The sequence below is a fragment of the Anser anser genome (assembly GCF_964211835.1).
Source record: "Anser anser genome assembly, chromosome: W".
NCBI lineage: Eukaryota > Metazoa > Chordata > Aves > Anseriformes > Anatidae > Anser > Anser anser.
Window position 1 is genome coordinate 1,694,850 of NC_139731.1, and position 9,494 is coordinate 1,704,343.

The window sequence follows — 9,494 nt, forward strand, 5'->3', positions numbered from 1 at the left end:
CAAAGTACAGAGTCGACGTCAGTGCTGAGTACAAATACCAGGTTAGAGTCGTGACCAGATATTTCATCATTTCATAAGCCACTGTTACACCGCACAGTACCATAACAATCTTATACCAGGGCCCGGAAAGGATAAACAGTGCAACAGGGAGCACATACAGAAGGTAACGTGCTATAAAACTCGATTTGGAAAACAGGCACAGCAGACTGGAGATTAAGGCAATCAACATCGTGACTAGCAACTATTAAGCAGGTCCAATACTTATACCAATTTTAGTTTAACACACTCTGGTCAATTTTGTCGATATCTCAACCCTTCGAGCCCCACGTTGGGCGCCAAAAGGACCGTTGTGGTTTAACCCGGCTGGCAGCTAAACACCACACAGCCGTTCGCTCACCCTCCCCCCTCCCTCTCTGGGATGGGGGAGAGAAACGGGAAAGTGAAGCCGGTGAGTTGAGATAAAGACAGTTTATTAAGACAGGAATATAATAATAACAATAATAATAATAATAGTGATAATGATAATAGTATTAATAATAATAATGTGTAAGAAAACAAGTGATGCACAATGCAATTGCTCACCACCCGCTGACCAATGCCCAGCCTATCCCCGAGCAGCCGGCCCCCCACCCCGGCCAGCCACCCCTATATATTGTTTAGCATGACGTCAGATGGTATGGAATACCCCTTTGGCCAGTTTGGGTCAGCTGTCCTGGGTCTGTCCCCTCCCAGCTCCTGCTGCACCCCCAGCCTGCCCGCTGGCAGGACAGAGCGAGAAGCTGAAAAGTCCTTGGCCTGGTGTAAACACTGCTCTGCAACAATTAAAACATCAGCATGTTATCAGCGCTCTTCTCATCCTAATCCAAAACATAGCACCCTACCAGCTACTATGAGGAAAAATTAACTCTGTCCTAACTGGAACCAGGACACTTTGTTTTATTGCGAATTTAATGGAGAGCAAAGGAGAAGGGATTGAAGAGCAGCTTAAATTGTCCATGTATTTATAATATATTTCAGAATGAGAGTTGTTCAGAATTTGTATTTTGCCTTGTCATATTGAATAATTTGAAGTTATTTAATAATTTAAATTTAAAGGGCAGTTAAGACTGCCATTTGAAATTGGCCTTTTAATATTCTGTTCTGAAAAGCTTCACTTGGAAGCCAAATAATTACATTATGATAAATGGGATATTAATGGGTTCTAGACCTAGATTTTCATCCTGCTGTTGGTTTTACAAGCACCCGTTTTGTTTGTTTGTTTGTTTTATTTTACCAGAAGGGAAAATTTTGCAGATGTGGTCTTAATTACAATAAATACAAGTCATTATTTTGAGCAAATCTTTTTAAAAAAACAAAACATTAGAGGCCAGCAAGATTTAAAAAAAATATCTGGTAGATTTTATCTACTATGTCTAAAATAATTCAATTCGCTTGACATCAATTAGTATGGAGTTGCAACATCACTTTCTCAATTGCCTTATTGTTTGATGTAAGCATAACTTTTCATTTGCAGTTTTGAGAAATGCTATCAAAATGTAGTTTATACTGAGTTGAATGCCATTTTACACTGCAAGAGTTAAATATACATTGTAGAGGTTACATTGCACATATAACCATTTGAGGTACTTAACTGCATAAATCAATTACAAATTAATTCCATTTGGGTAATTCACAATGCTAATTCACAGCCGAATTATTTTTTACTTTCATTGTGGCATCTCTAATTGCAGCACAATGATTTGCTATGTTGTACTATATAAAAACAAACTGAAGCTTGTTGTCTCCATGTTTCTTGTATCTAAGTTCTGTTTGTATCAGATACTTACTTTAAGACTATGAGTATGACATTCATTTTGAAAAGAGTACAAGTGAAAACACTGGAAAATGCTTACTTGTACACTTTTTATTTGATGAAAAAACACCCTTGCACAGCTCTTGCTTTTATGGTGGATGTTCAAGAACAATCATAATTTCATAATAAAGATAAATCAGAGTATGTACTAGCACATGTTTTGGGGCAATAGTGGAAGTAGTTTCTGCATTTGAAGTTTCCACAGTCACTTTACTTCCAGTCGTTTAACTGAAATTTTCCAAGATTTCAATCTTTCACTTGAAGTAGTTGCATAACTCCAGTGAGAGGGGAGGGGTGAAAAAGTTTGGCTGTCTTACAGAATTGGGAACAGTTTTTTTTCCCCTCCCCCTATCTTATCTGTAATGTGTGCATGCATGAACTTGTGTGTATTCCCTCAAAATGATTACATAGAGATGAGTGACAGCGTGTGACAGCGTTAACATGCTAAACATGTTTACTTTTGTGGATACAGTTGCAAGCTACTGTTTTAAACATGGGTCAAGTGTTACCGTAAAAGCCGGTCGAAGAAACTCTCCAAGACTCAATTTGGAGTTTCATAAAGCAGGCAGTCTTTATTGCGGCACCGGGCACACAGGGGATCACTCCACCTAGTGTGTATGCCGAATTGGTCAAGCTACAAGGGTTATATGCAATCAAAATATACATATGAATCAGATTTTCAAGAAATAATTAACATATTCATACTATTTCCCGGAGCTCATTAAATATGTAAACGTCACTGACATTTAATGTGTAAATGTCCCTGACATTAAATATGCACATGTCCCTGCGCATTTGTTTCTACTGGTGGTCTTTCCGGGTCTTCTGGTGGTCGTAGATAGTCTTCCTCACTGTGCTTGCTGTTTGAACCCAGTTCTTCCACATGCTCAGACCATCTCATTCTTTCTTCTCTTATTATTTCAGTTTAGGCATGCATACTAAGCTTAGTCGTTTACACATCGAAAGACATGCATACCATGAGTTCCTCACCTAATATCCCCTCCCCCCTCAAACATCTTATCCTCGCTTTGAGATACAAGTCTGTATTTTCTTAAAAATAAGCTGGCTAATTATTAACCTAAGGTAACAAAGGGGCCAATTCTTAGTTGGGGCTGAAAGTAATGGCACCTTTCTGCGTGTTCTCTCTGCTTTCATGGAGTCATAGAATCAGAGAATGGCTTGGGTTGGAAGGGACATTAAAGATCATCTAACTCCAACCCCCCCTGCCATAGGCAGGGATGCCACCCACTAGATCAGGGTGCCCAGGGCCTCATCCAACCTGGTCTTTTACACCTCCAGGGATGGGGCATCCACAACTTCCCTGGGCAAAAGTCCTCACCTAATCTTTCTTTGCACTTGCACAAATGCTGGTGTGATTCTGCCATTTTTAACTCCCTGCACAAGATCTTATGGAAAACCACTGTTTTGGTTTTTTTGTGTTGTTTTTTTTTTTCCCTGCAAGTTTAGCTCCCTAAAATGGATCATAGTGTGGGGTTAAACAAATTCTAGACCTAGCCAGATTGAAGGAATTAAAGTTAGGACTGCCCTTTGCAATGACAACTGACTGTTACCTTGTGTCAACTATAATAGGAAGCCATAATAATGAATTTATTTACATACTGCACTTAAACAATGCTGTTTGCTTTTTTTGTCTTGTTTAGTCTTAATGAGCTTTTTAAAGTTCTTTTATCTTCTTTGTTGTTCTATGTTCTGCATCTCACTTTTAACTGCCTAGGTTATTGGCTATGAAGAGAAAACAGAGGAACTAACAATACAGTTAGCGAAAGTGTGAAGCTATGCTTTTTTCATTTTAAATTTTTCTTTACATAGCTCTTTCAAGAAAATAAGATAAATCTAAATCTTTGCACTGATGTATGCAATTTTAAATGAGAAGAGGAAACAAAGTAGAAATGCTTCATGTAGTTGTAATGATTTGTGAAAATCAGACTCTATAACGTCGAGATAGTTATAAAGCAGGTATGTTTATTCGGCGCTGCGCACCCACGCCAGGCGCAAGGGGGATAGATCGACCTAACTTGCGCACCAAGGGTTACTGGCAGTGTGCTTATATTAGTGGGACAAATACATATTCATTTCATTTAATTTCCCGTAAGTCTCTTGTATATTCATCAGGTCTCCAAAGAATCATTAACGTAGGTTCCCGTCTCTATTCATATGCGTACTGGAGTCCTTGGGTGGTCACCCAGGGTACTCTGTTGGTCTTTTGCTGAAGGCCAGAAGTCTTCCCTGCTGCTAATCTTCTGGCCTTTCCTGTCTTGGACAGACTTCAGCAGTCAAGCCAGTTCTTGCTGGTACCATTATCTATGCATAGTCTTTTATTCTCTTATCTTTGGGTCGTTAACAGACAGCTGTGCTAGCTAAGACCTAGGAATCAACATCCTTTATCATGTTCCCTGTCTCAGTAATAACAGGCAATTAAATTGTATTTGGAGAGTGTGCACTAGTATTTTACGTTTTCAGTATGAAAGTGAAAATATTTAATGATTTGCTGTACACATGAGTTTGCAATCTGTTTGACCATTGACAGGGCAATCGTTTTCAGTTACCACCAACATTTTAAATTAGATTATCTAGTATTTTCAGGAAATATTAATAGTGGTTAAAATATCTTAGGGTTTGACCTTCATTTGAGATTAAATTTAACATAATATTTAACCTAATAACTTCACTGTCGTTTCTTTAAGGCTTTATTGAATTTGAAGAATGTAAAACATCCAGCGCACTTGAAGGTGAGTTGTTGTAGCATAGTTATTTACAGAACAGCATAGTGGATAGGACCTGAAACTGAGCAGTGAAGTGTATTCAGCATGTAAATTTGTAAAACTTGAAAGTATTCCAATAGACTAAAATGCAGTTGTTCTTTTGAGAAACAAACTTCTACAAAAATAAGACCTACAGTGATTTATAAGCCTAATGCACAACTGCCAGGGAATTTTAATGATTCTTATAATTATACTTTGGCTAAGCCTCTGAATTTGCGATGGTTTGGGTTTGGTTCACTAATGACTGTGTAACTTAAATGACAAATGTCAAAATATGGCTCAGGCTTTTCCCATTTTTGCCATACTACTTAAACCAATTCTAATGCAGTATTGCGGTCACAAAGGCTTCCTATGTTGTTGTAATTTATTTTGCTTAGGGGATTGTTTTAAGTGTTTTTTTTGTTGTTTGTTTGTTTTTGTGAGAAACACTCCGTAGCCAATAACTTAGGCTCAGGCGAGGATCTCAGTGAAGTAGTAATTTATTCGCGATTGCAATGGCGGGCGTCCCACAAGCAGGAGCGCACCTACTGGTTCCAAAACACAGTTTATATACTTTTTGATGACAGGACCCTCCCCTGTTTCCCCACTGAGTGGGTAATCCAGGTTCACAATCTATCTGATGCTTCACAGACAATGCATGGCCTTCAGTTGCCGGCCTGTTAAATTTCAGATTTCTTTTGACTTTTTTACTGTTTGAAGTGGTAATGTTTCTTCACTTATCTGACTTGACTTAACACCGTGATTTTCACCTAATTGTTCTAAGGAGTCTGGTTGTCTGCATTTTACAAGGTCACCTGCTAAGTTTTCTTATCGCTGCAAGCATATCTCAATACCCCATTCCTTACCTTTAAACAATGTAACTCTGCAAAAACATTTTTATTCCCACCATTCCCCCCTTTTCTTTTTTTTTGTTGTCCTGGTTCCAGTTAGGACAGAGTTAAGTAGCTCATAGTAGCTGGTAGGGTGCTATGTTTTGGATTAGGATGAGAAGAGCGCTGATAACATGCTGATGTTTTAATTGTTGCAGAGCAGTGTTTACACCAGGCCAAGGACTTTTCAGCTTCTCGCTCTGTCCTGCCAGCGAGCAGGCTGGGGGTGCAGCAGGAGCTGGGAGGGGACAGACCCAGGACAGCTGACCCAAACTGGCCAAAGGGGTATTCCATACCATCTGACGTCATGCTAAACAATATATAGGGGTGGCTGGCCGGGGTGGGGGGGCCGGCTGCTCGGGAATAGGCTGGGCATCGGTCAGCGGGTGGTGAGCAATTGCATTGTGCATCACTTGTTTTCTTACACATTATTATTGTTAATACTATTACCATTATCACTATTATTATTATTATTGTTATTATTATTTTCCTGTCTTAATAAACTGTCGTTATCTCAACTCACAGGCTTCACTTTCCCGTTTCTCTCCCCCATCCCAGAGAGGGAGGGGGGAGGGTGAGCGAACGGCTGTGTGGTGTTTAGCTGCCAGCCGGGTTAAACCACAACAACCCTTTTGGCGCCCAACGTGGGGCCCGAAGGGTTGAGATATCGACAAATCTGACCAGAGTGTGTTAAACTAAAATTGGTATAAGTATTGGACCTGCTTAATAGTTGCTAGTCACGATGTTGATTGCCTTAATCTCCAGTCTGCTGTACCTGTATTCCGAATTGAGTTTTATGGTGCGTTACTTTCTGTATGTGCTCCCTGTTGCACTGTTTATCCTTTCCGGGCCCTGGTTTAAGATTGTTATGGTACTGTGCGGTGTAGCAATGGCTTATGAAATGATGAAATATCTGGTCACGACTTTAACCTGGTATTTGTACTCAGCACTGACGTCGACTCTATACTTTGGAACCCATATCTCGGAAACTATTAGCAATTACACCTATTGCCTGTTTTCGTTAGGGAGCCAATCTGTGAAGGGGACAGGGGAAGACATGTTTCCCTACCTGTTCACTCTCCCTTTCTCCTTCACCACCACCCTCTTATCCCCCGAGTTAGTTACGGTGGTTCTCAGAGATGTTGAATATCCTTGGGATACTCAGACCAGCCTGCTCTTGTTGTTATGTCTCCTGAATGCGCTTCAGGTTTTGTGGAGGGTTAAACAACTACTAAGGAATCTCATCTGGAGATCTGTCTTGAGGCGGGATAGTTGCGAGTGGCAGGGAGTGTGGGAGGATATGGGCAGGTTTCTAGAGCAGTGGTCACCTCCAGTGTTTTGGACATTCACCCCTGAACAACTGCAAAATCCTAAAAAGCTGGCAGAATGCTTGAAAAAAAGGTGTCATGACTCTGGCAGTTCCAAAGTGACACAAATCACTGTAGCGTGCTGGGGTCTGGCTTGTGCCTATCGAGCTGCAATTGATGCTACTATCAACCTAGTGACAAACCTTGTAGCCGCTCCAGTTCCAGCTCCTGCAGCTGTTCCAGTTCCAGCTCCTGCAGCCACTCCAGCTCCTGCAGCCGTTCCAGTTCCAGCTCCTGCAGCCGCTCCAGCTCCTGCAGCCGCTCCAGCTCCAGCTCCTGCAGCCACTCCAGCCCCTGCAGCTGCTCCAGCTCCTGCAGCTGCTCCCACTCCTGTGGCTGGGTCAGAGAAACGAGCTGTAGCAGTGCAAGTTGCCCCCGCAGAGGGTATTCCAACCCCTGTGGCAGACCCTGTGGCTGGGTCAGAGAAACGAGCTGTAGCAGTGCAAGTTGACCCCGCAGAGGGTATTCCAACCCCTGTGGCAGACCCTGTGTCTGGGTTAGAGAAACGAGCTGTAGCAGTGCAAGTTGCCCCTGTAGACAAGGTGAAAAAATGGTATAGAGACTCAGGTCGTTTAGAACGCAGACAGTCTTCTGCTAGGTCTGGGTATAGAGAAGATGAGGCTGGGCCATCAAAGGTGCAGGAGGATGAAGATGAGGATGAGGATGTCGAAAAATCAACAGTAACTACCCGAACCCTATACCAGCGTGAGCTACGAGATGTGCGAAAAGATTTTGGTCGCTGCATAGGTGAGCAGCTTGTCACCTGGCTGCTTCGGTGCTGGGACACCGGAGCCAATTGTGTGGAATTAGAGGGCAGGGAAGCCAGGCAGCTGGGATCCCTTGCTAGGGACGCATGTATTGACAAAGCAATTGGAGATGGAGCACGATCTCGCAGCCTCTGGAGGTGTCTCCTATCAGCTGTGCAGGAAAGGTATCCCTTCAAGGAAGAACTTGTATGTCTACCAGGCAAATGGACCACCATGGAGAAGGGAATTCAGTACCTGAGGGAATTAGCAGTACGAGAAGTAATTGATAAGGACCTAGACGACGCACAAACATCCACTTGTTTCATACACATTATTATTATTAATACTATTATCATTATCACTATTATTATTATTGTTATTATTATATTCCTGTCTTAATAAACTGTCTTTATCTCAACTCACAGGCTTCACTTTCCTGTTTCTCTCCCCCATCCCAGAGAGGGAGGGGGGAGGGTGAGCGAACGGCTGTGTGGTGTTTAGTTGCCAGCCGGGTTAAACCACAACAAATTGTAAACTTTTATCCCGCTCAGCGTCCACTATGAGATTTTTCTCTTCGATTTCAGTTTCCAACAAGTCTTCTGTAGGAACAGCTTCCTAGGTACTAGGGTCGACGGATGCCTTCACTCGAGTATAGTGAGTCCAACCTTTTTCCGCAGTTCCTATGGCTTTTTCAGTGGTTAGTAGTACTTGGAAGTGTCCTTCCCATTCAGGCCGGAGTTGATCCTTTCCAGGTGTGAATCAGGACCCAATTTCCCACGGGTCCTGAGAGATGACAAAGAAGAGGACAACCCCAGAATACAGTTCTTAAGAATACTCTCATTTCGAATTGCGGTATCTCATCCCTTCTGCCCAGATAGGGTAATCCAAACAGCATCTCATATGGTGATATTCCTATATCCTTTCTTGGTGCTGTTTGAACCTGGAGGAGTGCTAAAGGTAAGCATTTTACCCAAGGAAGTTCAGTTTCTAACACTAATTTAGTTAATTGCTTCTTTAATGTCTGGTTCATTCATTTTACCTTCCCAGAAGAGGAGGGGTGCCAGGGGGTGTAAAAATCCCACTCAATCTCTAAGGCCTGCATTAACCCTTGCAGTACTTGTGAAGTGAAATGTCTTCCTTGATCTGAATCAATGTTTTCAGCTATCCCATATCTAGGGACTATTTGCTCCGGTGATACCTTAGACACCGTGTTTGCAGTGGCAGATACAGAGGGGAAAGCTTACACCCATCCAGTCACGTGGTCAATTAGGACAAACAAGTACTTAAGTCTCCCTGCTTTAGGTAACTCAGTAAAGTCTACCTGTATACTTTGGAAAGGTCGAATCCCTGGCTCCCGTCCCCCTCTAGGTGAGTTACAGATGACCTTTTTATTTGCCTTTTGACATATGGTACATCCTCTGCATATTTGCTTCACTGAAGTGTATATTCCTACACAGACATACTTTCTTAGCACAGCATCACACATTGCTTGCATCTCCCAATGACTCTCTTGATGTAAAACGATTAATATTTGCCTCATTGGTGCTTTATTTAGCATTTCTCTCCCATCAGGGAGTATCCATTTTCCCTCAGGCTTCGTGGCTCCTGATTCCTTAAAAAAATCTTTCTCTTAAAACTTTTTAGTTCTTTCTTAGTTTTCAACAATTCCCTGAATCCTCTCTGGATTTATTCTCCATTTTCCCTCAGACATTAGATGCCTTAAATACCTGACTTCTCTTTCTACGTATTGTAATTTATTTTTCAATACTCCCAAGCCCTGCTTTCCCAGAAAGTTGAATAGCTTGTTAGTAGCTTCCTTCACAACTGTTTTCTCCTGTCCTGACAATAAACGATCATACACATACTTGTAACAGTAA

General features: G+C 41.8%; 1 long non-coding RNA gene across 1 annotated transcript in view; it reads right to left on the bottom strand.

Annotated features, from left to right (window-relative positions):
* LOC310888697 overlaps nt 1–7,500 on the bottom strand; it is a 48,506-nt gene extending 41,006 nt beyond the window's left edge. The window contains exon 1 of the long non-coding RNA XR_014576067.1: nt 583–7,500. This is a non-coding gene — a long non-coding RNA (uncharacterized lncRNA). The remainder of the gene's footprint in view (nt 1–582) is intronic.
* Nucleotides 7,501–9,494: the final 1,994 nt, after the last annotated feature.